The following is a 12309-nucleotide window of genomic DNA, read 5'->3' as shown; positions in this document are numbered from 1 at the left end:
TCAGGAGCTTCAGATTTTGATGAACTATGATGAAGCGACCGTACGATGCTGAGATGATCCAATCTGACGACTGAATATGAAGGCGGGTATGGATATTGGAAATGGGTTTGGGTGAGGGTTTTGGGCCTTGGGTACTCCAAGCCCATATCTTCTTTAAGAACAATTCTTCCTCTTCAATCCTACTTCCAGTTGATCCGGCTCTTGCAAACATCATTCTTCGCTGCCTTTCTGCGGGAGTCTTTGCCGTTTCTTTGTTCTTTTCGCTCCGTGAGTTAACCAGGCTTTATTTAGTACCTAAAAATGCAAAATTAATTAAGAAAAGTATTTATTCTTGAAAACAATGAAAATACAGAATATGGGATAAAATGTAGAATTAATGCACAAAAGATGAGTTAAATGCCAAGAAAAATATATAGAAATATGCACTTTTTAGCACTCATCAATAATCAAGCGACTCTTAACATGAGTTTTGATTCACTAAAATATGATAACCAAACTTGACATACCAACGCTTGGTATGTTCAACCGAGCAATGGTCTAGCAGTCTCCCCCTTTGTTTAGTGAAAAAACTCTTACATCATATAGATAAACAAATTAAAAGAATTCATTACACATACGCTTGATTCCCGAATCTAACAGCACAGTAAAACTGCTTACATTCAATCCTTGAAAATGTCGTTGTTGACATTATAATAACAAAGATGATACTCCCCCTAAGGAGACAGGTATATATTCAATCCACACGTTTTTGTTATACCAATTCATATGACATGTTACTCCCCCTTAGTATGTGCTTTCACTCTTTCGTTACAAGCACCATTGTTCTTTTCCTTAGCGATACCAATCAATATAAAATAAATGCCAGTATCACCAGTTTACTCCATATATTTCTCCCCCTTGTTGTCACAAAATGACAAAGAAACAAAAAAATAAAGGACAACACGAAAGAATCTTACAAATCTCAATAGACTTTCCTTAGTCCCTTTGCTAAACCAACGTAGATCAAAGTATCGACGGGATCTTCCGAACTGTTTTTTGATCTTAAGACAACTCGTGATCATCCATTATTAACATGCTCTGTTCTGTGCCTGATCGATCATAAGTGGAATCAAGTTTTTGTGTGTATGTACAATTGAAGACAATTGAAGATTTGAAGACAAGAAGATTTTTCAATTGGTTTCACATCTTGTGATATTACTTTAAGCACACGTCTTGATTGGTTGGGATCCGACGAAGATCTAATTTATCTTTGATAGATTTGATCAAGTAGTCGTATATATCAACTACCATTTGGCGGTATTTTTCAGTATATGAATCTGATAGTTGTGGATCCAAATCTGATTATTTCGGATCTTGATTGATCTTTATTGGTAAAGGAGTTTACTTGTTTAAACAGAAGAGCTTTTGTCAAAACTCAACATATTTTTATTTTTAAAGATTGATAGAATAGTTACCAAACAACTTTCTTCCTTTATCGTTTGGAATACGATCAAAAGGAGTTGAGTGCTTAAGACTTTACATCGGTAAAGAAATTCAAGGTAGTGATTTTTATCTTGGGATTCACGTGTGTTGTCCAGAAGGTTGTAGGCGCAGGGATACTAATGGAACTAAGTAATTCGGCGTAGATTACTTGGTCTCAACTATACGAAGTTGGCTTTGTTCTTTGAGTATTCAAAACTGGATTAGATCTCGGGATTTTTCTGCATTTGCGGTTTACTCGTTAACAAAATCTTGTTGTGTGATTTACTTTTAGATTCCACAATTTATAATTGTACGTTAATCCAAGAAACTTACTTGTGATCCTATCGTATATCGGTTTCATACCGTAATTATTATCAAGTGTATACCTCGTTGTTATATTGTCTCGACTTTGTCCATAGACGATCACACTTATACTTATCGATTGAAAAGAAAAGATTGTGGTGTACTTGGGTACCCTCGTGATTTCATCCCTAAGTTGATTGGTCTCTAGTCTTTCTTTATGTTCACAATGTCCCAAATAAATAATAATAAATGAAGGAAATGAAAATAAATGATGGATTTTCTTTGATGGGTTTGTTGACCAAATTTATCGGTCTTTTCTTTTCATTTTGGAAATGAAAATTTATGATATTCCGTTATGTTCTCATCTCTCCAAAAATTTCCTAGCGATGCACATTACAATAACTTTTTTTTCCTTTTTTCTTTTTTAAGCATGTACAGTAATAATAACATAGTAGAAATGATCGTTTAGTCCTCTTTTTGTTGGGTTTCGGGGTCTATAGTTTAGTACTTGTTTCTTTAGCCTACTAGGAGGTCTACGTTCACCAAATCTACTAGGAGGTCTAAATTCACCAAATCTAGAACTTGTCAGTCCTTTTCTAAATGATCCAATTCAAAACAATATTTTTAGATGACAAGAAAATCTATTTGTTAAGCGCGTTATTATTTTTTCCCATCAGTTTTTAAAAGTGAAAATTTTATAGTCATATGGATAGTCTTTGCGTGGAATTCACAAAAGCTTTCTTAATATATAAAGTTTGCAATTTTGGATCAACGGTTCGAAGGATAAATTGTTTTTAAATATTTTTTTGTTATGTAAAATTGTTGACATCGTCGTGTCAATTTGGACTAAATTTTAAATAATCGGACTAAATTTTAAAGCATGTGGGCATTAGTATATTTTCAATATTTTAAATAAATAAATGACTAATCTATACCCAGTTGAATAGGTCAGGACTATTAATTTTTAGAAAAGGTTTTAAAAGTTAAAAGAATATCCAAAGATGACAAATACTTAGGTACCCCGTAATTTTTTCAAAGAAAACATCACATATATATATTTACTAAATATAACCCACACTAATTGAAATAGAACTCTTTTAGAATATTATAAACTCAATATATTGTAGGTAAACAAAACTCACTTTCAATTAACCATGATCTTCCCATGACACACAAATCTGAAGTGTTGCATTCAATTAATGGTGAAACATGATGATGATATCGATAGTTTCTTTAGAAGTTTCTCTTAAAAATAGTGAATCACAACCAATTAGATTAAATATCATCACCATCGAGGAATCAAGTTTCATCATATTCCCTAATAAGGACGTAAATAATTGAGAATCAAGTGTTTGAAATTACAAACAACTCAATAACTGTACCCCTTTCCTTACTTGTTACTGTGATTGTAGCGCAGTTTTTTGTTGTTTTTTTTTAATTGGAGAAGAAAATCAGAATGTTTCTTAAAACTTTAATTAGGGTTTGGTGAGAATTAATTTTATTAGAGATTACCTATGATTGGGATTTTAAAAGAAGAATGAAAATTACACACCCTTAATTGAAACATCAATTTGGATAAATTTTGGTAATTAAGCTTAACGGTTGATTTGATTGAATTGGTTAAGAATACCGTAGACAATCAGATTTTGGGTCTGAGGTAAAATGAGATCAGAGTGAAAAAGGAGAAGATGATAAATGTGAGTCTTGTTCACCACTGTTAATAAGATTTACAACATTTTTGAAAGGATTGTATTTAATGTTTGTGGGGGTTGTGTTTAGTCACTCCCTTATAGTAAGTTCGATAATGAGGAGAAATGCGCACATATAACTAATTATATTGGCGGGAGATTAATGTGTGTATATTTTCTACATCCACCAAAACGGCTATAAGTGATTTCTTTATATATAACCACCATAGAAGAATTACATTTCACATTTATTTCAAAGGAAACATCACATATATTTTTACTTGTTGAATTTTTAATGTATAAGATTTGTTTTTATATTGACGAGAGATTAACGTGTGTATAATTTCTACATCCACCAAAACGTCTATAAGTTATTTCTTTATATATAACCACCATAGAAGAATTATGTTATCAGCAACACATTACTGTCACAAAACAATCTCGGTCGTCCAACTTGGCTAGCCAAGTCGACCATCCCGGATCTGATTTTAGGCAACCAATGAAGTACCATCGCGATTACCGGCCGCCCCCTCCTATGAGAACCAATCGGCCCATCCTCAACCTGATCGAACAGTTCCTGGAAGCTGTCCAAAGATGGCTAGTCGTGCTGCCTACGCGGGTTTTAAAAGAATTCAATGGCAGCCAATAACTTCCGCAAATCATCCCAGCCATTCAATTTGGCTAGACAATTTAATCGGTCTATATCAAATTTAGGTCGACCAATAGGATGTCAAAATGGCTACCAGACATCACCCTCCTATAAGGACCGACCGAATAACTTTTGGCGTACATGAATAGCTCCTGGCAGCTCCCTAAAGATGGCCGGTCATGCTCCTTTTAAGACATTAAGCTCCGCGACTAATTTAAACAAGATTTATACAACGATGCTTCATGAGCATCGATTATTTTGAGATGCTTGCGACTAATTTAAACAAGCTTCAACATTTTACACGATCCCCACTTCTCCATCACTCAACTACTTCCACTTCCTTTGAGATCAGGGTGCGTTCAACTATGACTTGTATAAATAGGTTTTCAACCTATTTCAAAAAAGGAACAAGTGTTATTAACATAAGTATCCAGAAAACACCAAGAACTTATAGCTTACATTCCGCAAGCAAGTTCCACATTCTCATACAAGTCATAAAACAACCATACTTTCAGAGTTAACCATTCTGATCTCAACACCTTCTTCGCTTCCCTCCCTAAGATCAACCCTTCTCCTTCATTTTTATGACTGAAGCAAGACTGGAACGCACATTTGTTGGTTTAGGCAAGAATTGTACAGATTGATCTCTCAAATCTAAAGTACTCATGTGCAGTACATTTGCTTAGGATTTAGATTCGTTTCTCGGCGGCACACCCAAATTTACCATTTCCAGCAGAATCAGTTTTTACCCCAAAACAACAGGTTACCAAACGAAAAAGTGGGTGGCATACTTGGTACCCTCCCATTTTAATCCACTACCTTCAATCCCAAGTGTTTCTCATGTTAGCACCTTAGACTCAAGTACACCGTCCACCCTAGTAACACCAAATTCAGTCGTAAGCTCCATCCAACCTGTAGAAGCTGACCACCTCCCAAATTTTTTCTGTACTAGAGTCACTTAGTTTTCTTATACCCACAGTTCCAACGGTACCTAGAACTTAACCACCAACAGTTCCCAACCATAATCCTTTTAGTATTTCTTTGGATACCGTGGTCACTCGCAATGATCATTTTATGCTCACTAGAGGAAAGGATTATGATAAAGAAAAAATTATTGTTGGAATCAATACATGCAAATATGAACGACTTACTGTTTGATCCTACTTGTTATTTGCAAGCAAAGAAGAATCTCAAATGGAGAAAAGCAATTTGTTAGAGTATAGTTCGGTTGAACTCCACCAAGCGTTGGTATGTCAAGTTTGGTTTTCATATTTTAGTGTGTCAAAACTCATCTAAAGTCGCTTGATTGTATACTAGAGTCGACTTCGTTTAGGTTAGACTAGAAAGTCTAGGAATGTTGAGACATACAAGTATTACTCTGAAGACCTGAAGAATGTGAAGGAGTAGCGAACTACAACGACGACATCATTCTTCCACTTGAGGTTAGTAATATTGACCTGAACCGTTTCATTCCTAACGTATCTTTCAAGTCGTGCTATATTGAAAACATAACTGCGAAGCTGTATATATTGTACATACTGTATAACACTCTGGTGATGTGACATGGTCATATTTATATGATCATAGTATTAGGGAATTAGACTATGAAGTATAACGCTTATCTTTTGAACTTCGTAGATATGACATCGACATAATCTTGTATATACTGTTATGATTATGTGAATGGGTTATGGTGAAGATTTCATTCTAGGAAACAATGTTTTACATTCATTTGAAATAAGTATATTCATGAACTTGTTTTATGAATCGAAAGGGAAATCATTAGGTTTATTGGTACGGCTATTCATTGTAAATCTTTGGATTACCATATGTGTGAGATGGTGGAACCGATAGTAACTATGTTATGTATCTTGGTATAACTAATCACAATGCCTGACTTATGATTTGGTATGACTAGTTTTTATTAATTGGTATAACCGATCCTAAGTAATCACCACGAGATGGTATGATCGATGTTTGTAATTGGTGTGATTGATCCTAGTAATTAGTATGACCGATCACAGAGTATTGTGTAATCGATCCTTGTAATTGGTAACCGGTCTTGGTAATTGATGTAACCGATCCTGGTAACTGGTGTGACCGATCACAAGCAATATCATGGGAATATGGTAACCGATCCTGGTAACTGATGTAACCGGTCCTAGTAATTGATGTAACCGGTCCTGATAACTTGTGTAACCGATCACAAGTATTTCCATATTGAGGTATAACCGATCCTAGTGATTGGTAGAACCGATTGAACCCATGTATGTGATTTGATATTTGATCAATCACACAGTTATCTTGGAATACAAGTGAACCAATTCTAAACTTGTTTGGAAGTGTGGTATAACCGATTCCAAGAATGTAAATCCATGTAAATATGAATAAGGATTTACAGTAAAGAGATGTCAACATACTTTGAACACGTACAATAACTCTTATCATTTATTGTTCAAAGAGATTCCTTAGTACTCAAGGAGATCCCGTGCCGAAATAAATTGAGAATCTTTTAAGTAAGGTTTTTGGTTTTATATGCTTTAATTACTAGTAATTAAATGCATATCTCTACAGAATAAAAATTAGTAATGTGCATTTACTAATTGGAGATTTTCTATTGGCAGATTTCGGAAATTTTGGACAAGCATTTATTGGAGTTAGGAAAACCGAATTTCGCTATTCATTGCATATCTTGAGAATATTTTAGATTTTGGAAATTCCTTGGTGTCCAAACATCCCTGGTCTATAAATACCTAAGTTTACATTTCTAGCAAACTATCCTAAGAGCCAGGCAAACTTTATTTCTTGTTGTTTCTGGTGAAGCCGTCTATTCGGAGAGTAAAGTATCCTAATTAGGTGAAATCTCTTACGACCGCTCGATGAAAGACTTATGTGGGATCAAGAAACTCTACGAGTACCGTTGGTGGGAAACTAGATAATTGCAGTGTTATTAGTTTTCGGTTGATGTGATTGACTAACGATTGTTGAAACTTTGATTGCACCTAGTTTGTTTATTCTTGAGAATCTTCTATTTTGATATAAGATTCACTCAAACTAGATCGAAGTATCGACCAGATATTTAGAACTATTTGTATATCTAAAGACATCTTGTGATAATCCATTGTTAACAGACTCCATTCTGTGCGTGATTGATCACAAGAGATTCAAGTGATGTTGTGCAGGTTTTAATTGAAGATCAAAGAAGATTTGAAGACGAAGAAGATTTCTTATTGGTTTCTCATATCTTTGTGTTGCACAAACCTTGATCGTCTGGGATCCAACTAGAATCAGATTTGTTCGATTAATTAGTTGCGTGCGATCGCATCACTTTATAGCTTCTCATTGAGATCTAATTGATTGATTGCGAATCTAAACTTAACTGATTTTGGTAGTTATTGCATAGGTTGATCTAACCAGGAAAAGTAGTTTATTAGATTAAACGAAAGAGCCATTGCGTATGACTTGAGATATCTTTATCTTGGAAAGAATCAAAAGAGTTGTTACCAAACAGATTTGTTGTTCCTTTACTGTTTGGTACGATCCAAAGGAATTTTACCAGTGCGTGATGTTCGAAGTCGGAAGCACAGGGATACTGAGGAAACTAAGTGAACTAGGGGTAGTTTCTTGGTCTCAACTATACGAAGTTGGTGCAGATTTTGTATAACAGTTTAATTATGAGAGTATTCAATTCTGGACTAGGTCCCGGGATTTTTCTGCACTTTCAGTTTTCCTCGTCAACAAAATCTTGCTGTGTGATTGATTTTTGTTTTTCGTAATTATATTTGTTTATATAATTTAAAGTAAATTACATAAACGTTAACTCCGATATACTTGATAGTGATCCTATAGAGTTTGGTTAAGTCCGAACCTATTATTAAGTATCACACTTTGGTAGTCGTACTGTATCGATCTCATATCTATAGACAATCACACAAAGTGTGAATACCGATTGTTGTATTGTCTCGACTCTGTCCATAAACGATCACTTTCGGTAAGAGGACTTATAGGTTGAAAAAAAAAGATTGTGGTGTATTTGGGTATCCTCGTCTTTTCACAATTGATGGCCAGTATAATGTTATTCAAAATAATGTCACTTGGTTTTATGTTCCTAAAACTCCTAATATGAATCTGGTGGGTTGCAAATGGGTGTTCCATATAAAGCGTCTTAATGATGGTACCATTGAACGATATAAAACATGTCTTGTAACTAAATGTTTTAACCAATAAGAATGAATTGATTATGGAGATACTTTTAGTCTGGTCATCAAGCCATGTACTATTGGGTATGTTCTAACATTGGCATTCTCATACTCATAGCCGATTGGTCAACTGGATAGTCAAGATGCTTTTCTCAATAGGTTTCTTACTGTAGAGGTTTATATGAAGCAACCTCCGAGATATATTGATCCTCGTTTTCCCGACCATGTTTGTCGCTTACATAAATCCATTTATGTATTAAAACAATCACCAAGGGATTGGTATACTCGTTTGAATGTTTTTCTTCAAAAACCTGGTTTTACTATCTCTCGAGCTGACTCCTCCTTGTTTATGCATCGTTCATCTAATGGAGTTATCTATTTGCTTGTCTATGTTGATGACATCATCTTGACAGGCTCCAATTTAGGTTGACTGCAACTTTTGATCAAACAGTCTACATAAAAAATTTGCTTTAAAAGATCTTAGTGATTTTTCATTATTCCTTGATGTTGAAGCAACAAGGACTTCTACTGGCTTATTTCTGCCTCAATCGCGTTGTGCTGAAGACTTGGTAGAGCGTGCTAATATGCATGGCACAAATCTTATGAGTACCCCTCGTACAACTTCTATTGAATTGAATCCAGTGGGAGGAATTCCTCTATCCAACCCCACTATTTATAGAAGTCTCGTTGGCGGTTTATAGTACTTACTAATCACACGCTCTGAGCTTGTGTTTTCAGTCAACAAGGTTTGTCAATTTATGCAAAATTCAACAAATAAGCATTTACTTCTTGTCAAGCGAATTTTGCGTTATGTATAAGGTAATTACTGTCACGGTATTAATCTTTATTGTTCTCCTGCGTTGAAGCTAAACTTTTAGGCATGTACTAACGCCGACTGGGCTGGTGATCAAACCGATATACGATCTACGAGTGGTTATTGTGTTTTCTTGGGATCGAATATCATATCTTGGAGTGCTCGGAAGCACAAAACTATTTCGAAATTAAGTACCGAAACTGAATATAGAGGCCTTGCAATTGCTATTGCCGAGCTAATGTGGATTGAACCCTTGCTGAAAGAACTCCAAGCTCCAGTATGCACTCCACCTATTTTATGGTGTGATAATCTTGGTGCTACTTATCTCGTTATGAACCCTGTATTTCATGATTACACTGAACATATAAAAATAAATACCATTTTATCTTAGAATGATTTCAACGTGGCCAGTTGGATGTCAGATTTGTGTGTTCTCAAGACCAACTTGCTGATATCTTTACTAAGTGTTTACCATAACAACATTTTTCTTCTTGTCGCTCTAAGATGATTGTCTATGATCACCACTTAGATCGAGAGGGAGTGTTAGAGAGGGAAACAAAAACTATTTTTGATTTTTCGTAGTTGTATGGAGTTTTTTCTTATTTAAGTTGGTGCAGTTTTTATTGATACTTGTACTATAGATGTCGTAAACTGTATAAATATATGTTTTCTGTTTTGGTGCTCTCAAGTTGAGAAACCAAGTAAGATCAATCTCCTAGTTGTTTAATTGTATAATTGTTATTCAGCTTGTCATATATAAAAGACTTGATATTTGTTTTGACAGTGAGTCAGTGACCATGAGTCACATCTCAATAACGTTTTTAATAATGTTATCGATTTCATTCGTGGCGGTAAACAACCATTTGCTCCAACAAGTTGTTTTCTTGTAAATGCATTTGATTAGTCTCTGTTGCTGTTTGCACAGTATTCATACCAAACCGCTTTAACGGTTGTTACGACGTGATAAATGCCTCGAGGTTAAACTACGAAGAAAGTCGGTACATGCTGCAATGGATTGCTTAGTTTCACTGCAAAATAGAGACACCCATAACCCAAGAACAAAAACAACCATTTTTGTAGGGTTTTACGGCTATATACTAGCAGTTTAGTATTGCTTCCGTACTACATATATAGGCGGAATAGTTAAAATCTATTAGTTTAAAAAAAAATGATTTTATAAATTTTTATGTTTTTTTTTGTTTTAGCTTTAATTATATTCTCAATATTAGAGACACACACTTAATTATGATGATTTCCAAGCAAACAAATAAAGATACTAGAAATAAAAAATATTTTGAAATTTGGACTTATAAAATGGTACGGAAAAAATGAAAATTACGCCTACGTAATATAGGTACGGACAGAGTATCACATTTGCTGGCTTGTTGGTAGGTGTGTCTATTACCAATTTTCTTATACCACCTTCATAATCTTTCATTTTGGCATTTGGGTATTTTGTTTATCTTCCCGTACTAGTATTTTTATTTATTTTTCTAAGGGTAATTTGATTCGTGCACCGACCACCTCAATCAAAGCTGATACTCAACTTCTTTTAATCACACACTGATCAAGACAAAAATAACTTGCTACTTGCTCAAATCCCTAACTAAATTTATAATCTAGAAAAATTATGTAAGTATCCATATCCAAATGCTTAGTTAGAATATCAAAATGCACGCTCAAACATGATTAGTAGTATCTTACTCTAATTTATCCATTGAAACTCCACGACAAATAACAAAATCCTAATTTAATACTTTGGGTGCATTGGTTTTTTGTGGCCGACTCTTTGGTGGGGATTCATAAAGACAAAATTTGTGAACTGATCTCAAAGTTCAAAAGATATGCAAAGCACATGCATGCTTATGCAGAGGGAATAAAAAAACCCTAGAGTCAGTGCCGTTAGAACAACCACAGTCACGACCAAATTTGGGGACTATATCCAAATTTGATCCAGAAATGAAGCGCAGTGGAGAGGACTATAGCTATATTTGATCTGGATTTTTAGGGTTTGCGACCAAAAATAGTCGTCAACCCAGACCAAACCAAATTATAGCGGGGCGTAGATATAATGACCGTTTAGTGTTAGGCGTGAGTATAATTACCGTATATGATTAGGCGCAGATATAAAGAGCGTCCAATTGTTGAGCGATAATATAAAGAGCGTTCTAATGGAGCGCTAGTATATAGTCCGTCCAAGGAGACGTTGATATAGTGTCCGCTTGGATGAGGCGTTATCATAATGAACGTCCAACACCAATACCAAACACTATGCGTCGTTATATTGAACGCCCAATACCAAACACCAAACCAAGCGTTGTTATAGTGAACGCCCAACACCAAACGGTATTGTAATGTGCGTCTCTAACCAGGCGAACGTTTTATGCACGTTCAACTCGGACGTTCGTTATATGTGCGTCTAAGAGTTTGACGGAACTTGAATCAACGCTCGAACTAGGACGTGGTTTATATGCGCGCTTCACCAAATTTTGGTCTTCTCTCATTGCACTTGAACACCCAGAATACCAATTTTTTTTATCTTTTAGTTTGGCTTTTGGTATTTGGTCCGTCTCATGATTGTGGTTGCTCTTAGAGCTGAGTATATGCCGTGAAACTATTGTAGTAGTATTTATTTACATACTGAAAGATCAAATCTCAGATTGGATAATTTTATTTCTTCAATTAACAATTTCTTGTGTTCATAATTTTTTACTTTTGCTTTTAGGTTTGTCCCCACCGAAAGTGATAATGCTGCAAATCGAGGCAACCTTTTGTACCTCCCTTCTTGATTAAACCAACTTCTTCTTAATTTGAAATTTAATTTTCTGATCCCTTTTTCTTAAATTAGTACAGCAAACTCACCAAACTAATTTCTAGGTATCCATTTCCACCATTTTCGCTCCAGTCCTTTCTCTCTTCTCAGTGTACGTAGGAACATGACAGATACGAAAAGTTAGTACGGGGTGTTTGTGCTTTTGTGGCACTGATCAGAAAATGAGTTGTCATGGTGCATTCGTAAATGGCAAGTGCTCACACTTTGGCCTAGATGGATTCTTAACTGAAAGCAACCAGAGTTTTATGAATAGATGTTTCCTTCGATTACAACAGATGAAGAAACCCCGGTCTCCGACACATCTAATCTAAAAGGATGGGGTTACACAGACTGTAAACCCATGGAGATCGTATACCACCCAA

The sequence above is a fragment of the Papaver somniferum genome, chromosome 8 (genome assembly GCF_003573695.1).
Source record: "Papaver somniferum cultivar HN1 chromosome 8, ASM357369v1, whole genome shotgun sequence".
Classification (NCBI taxonomy): Eukaryota; Viridiplantae; Streptophyta; class Magnoliopsida; order Ranunculales; family Papaveraceae; genus Papaver; species Papaver somniferum.
The sequence above is the reverse complement of the archived record's forward strand: the minus strand, read 5'-3'. Positions refer to the sequence as shown.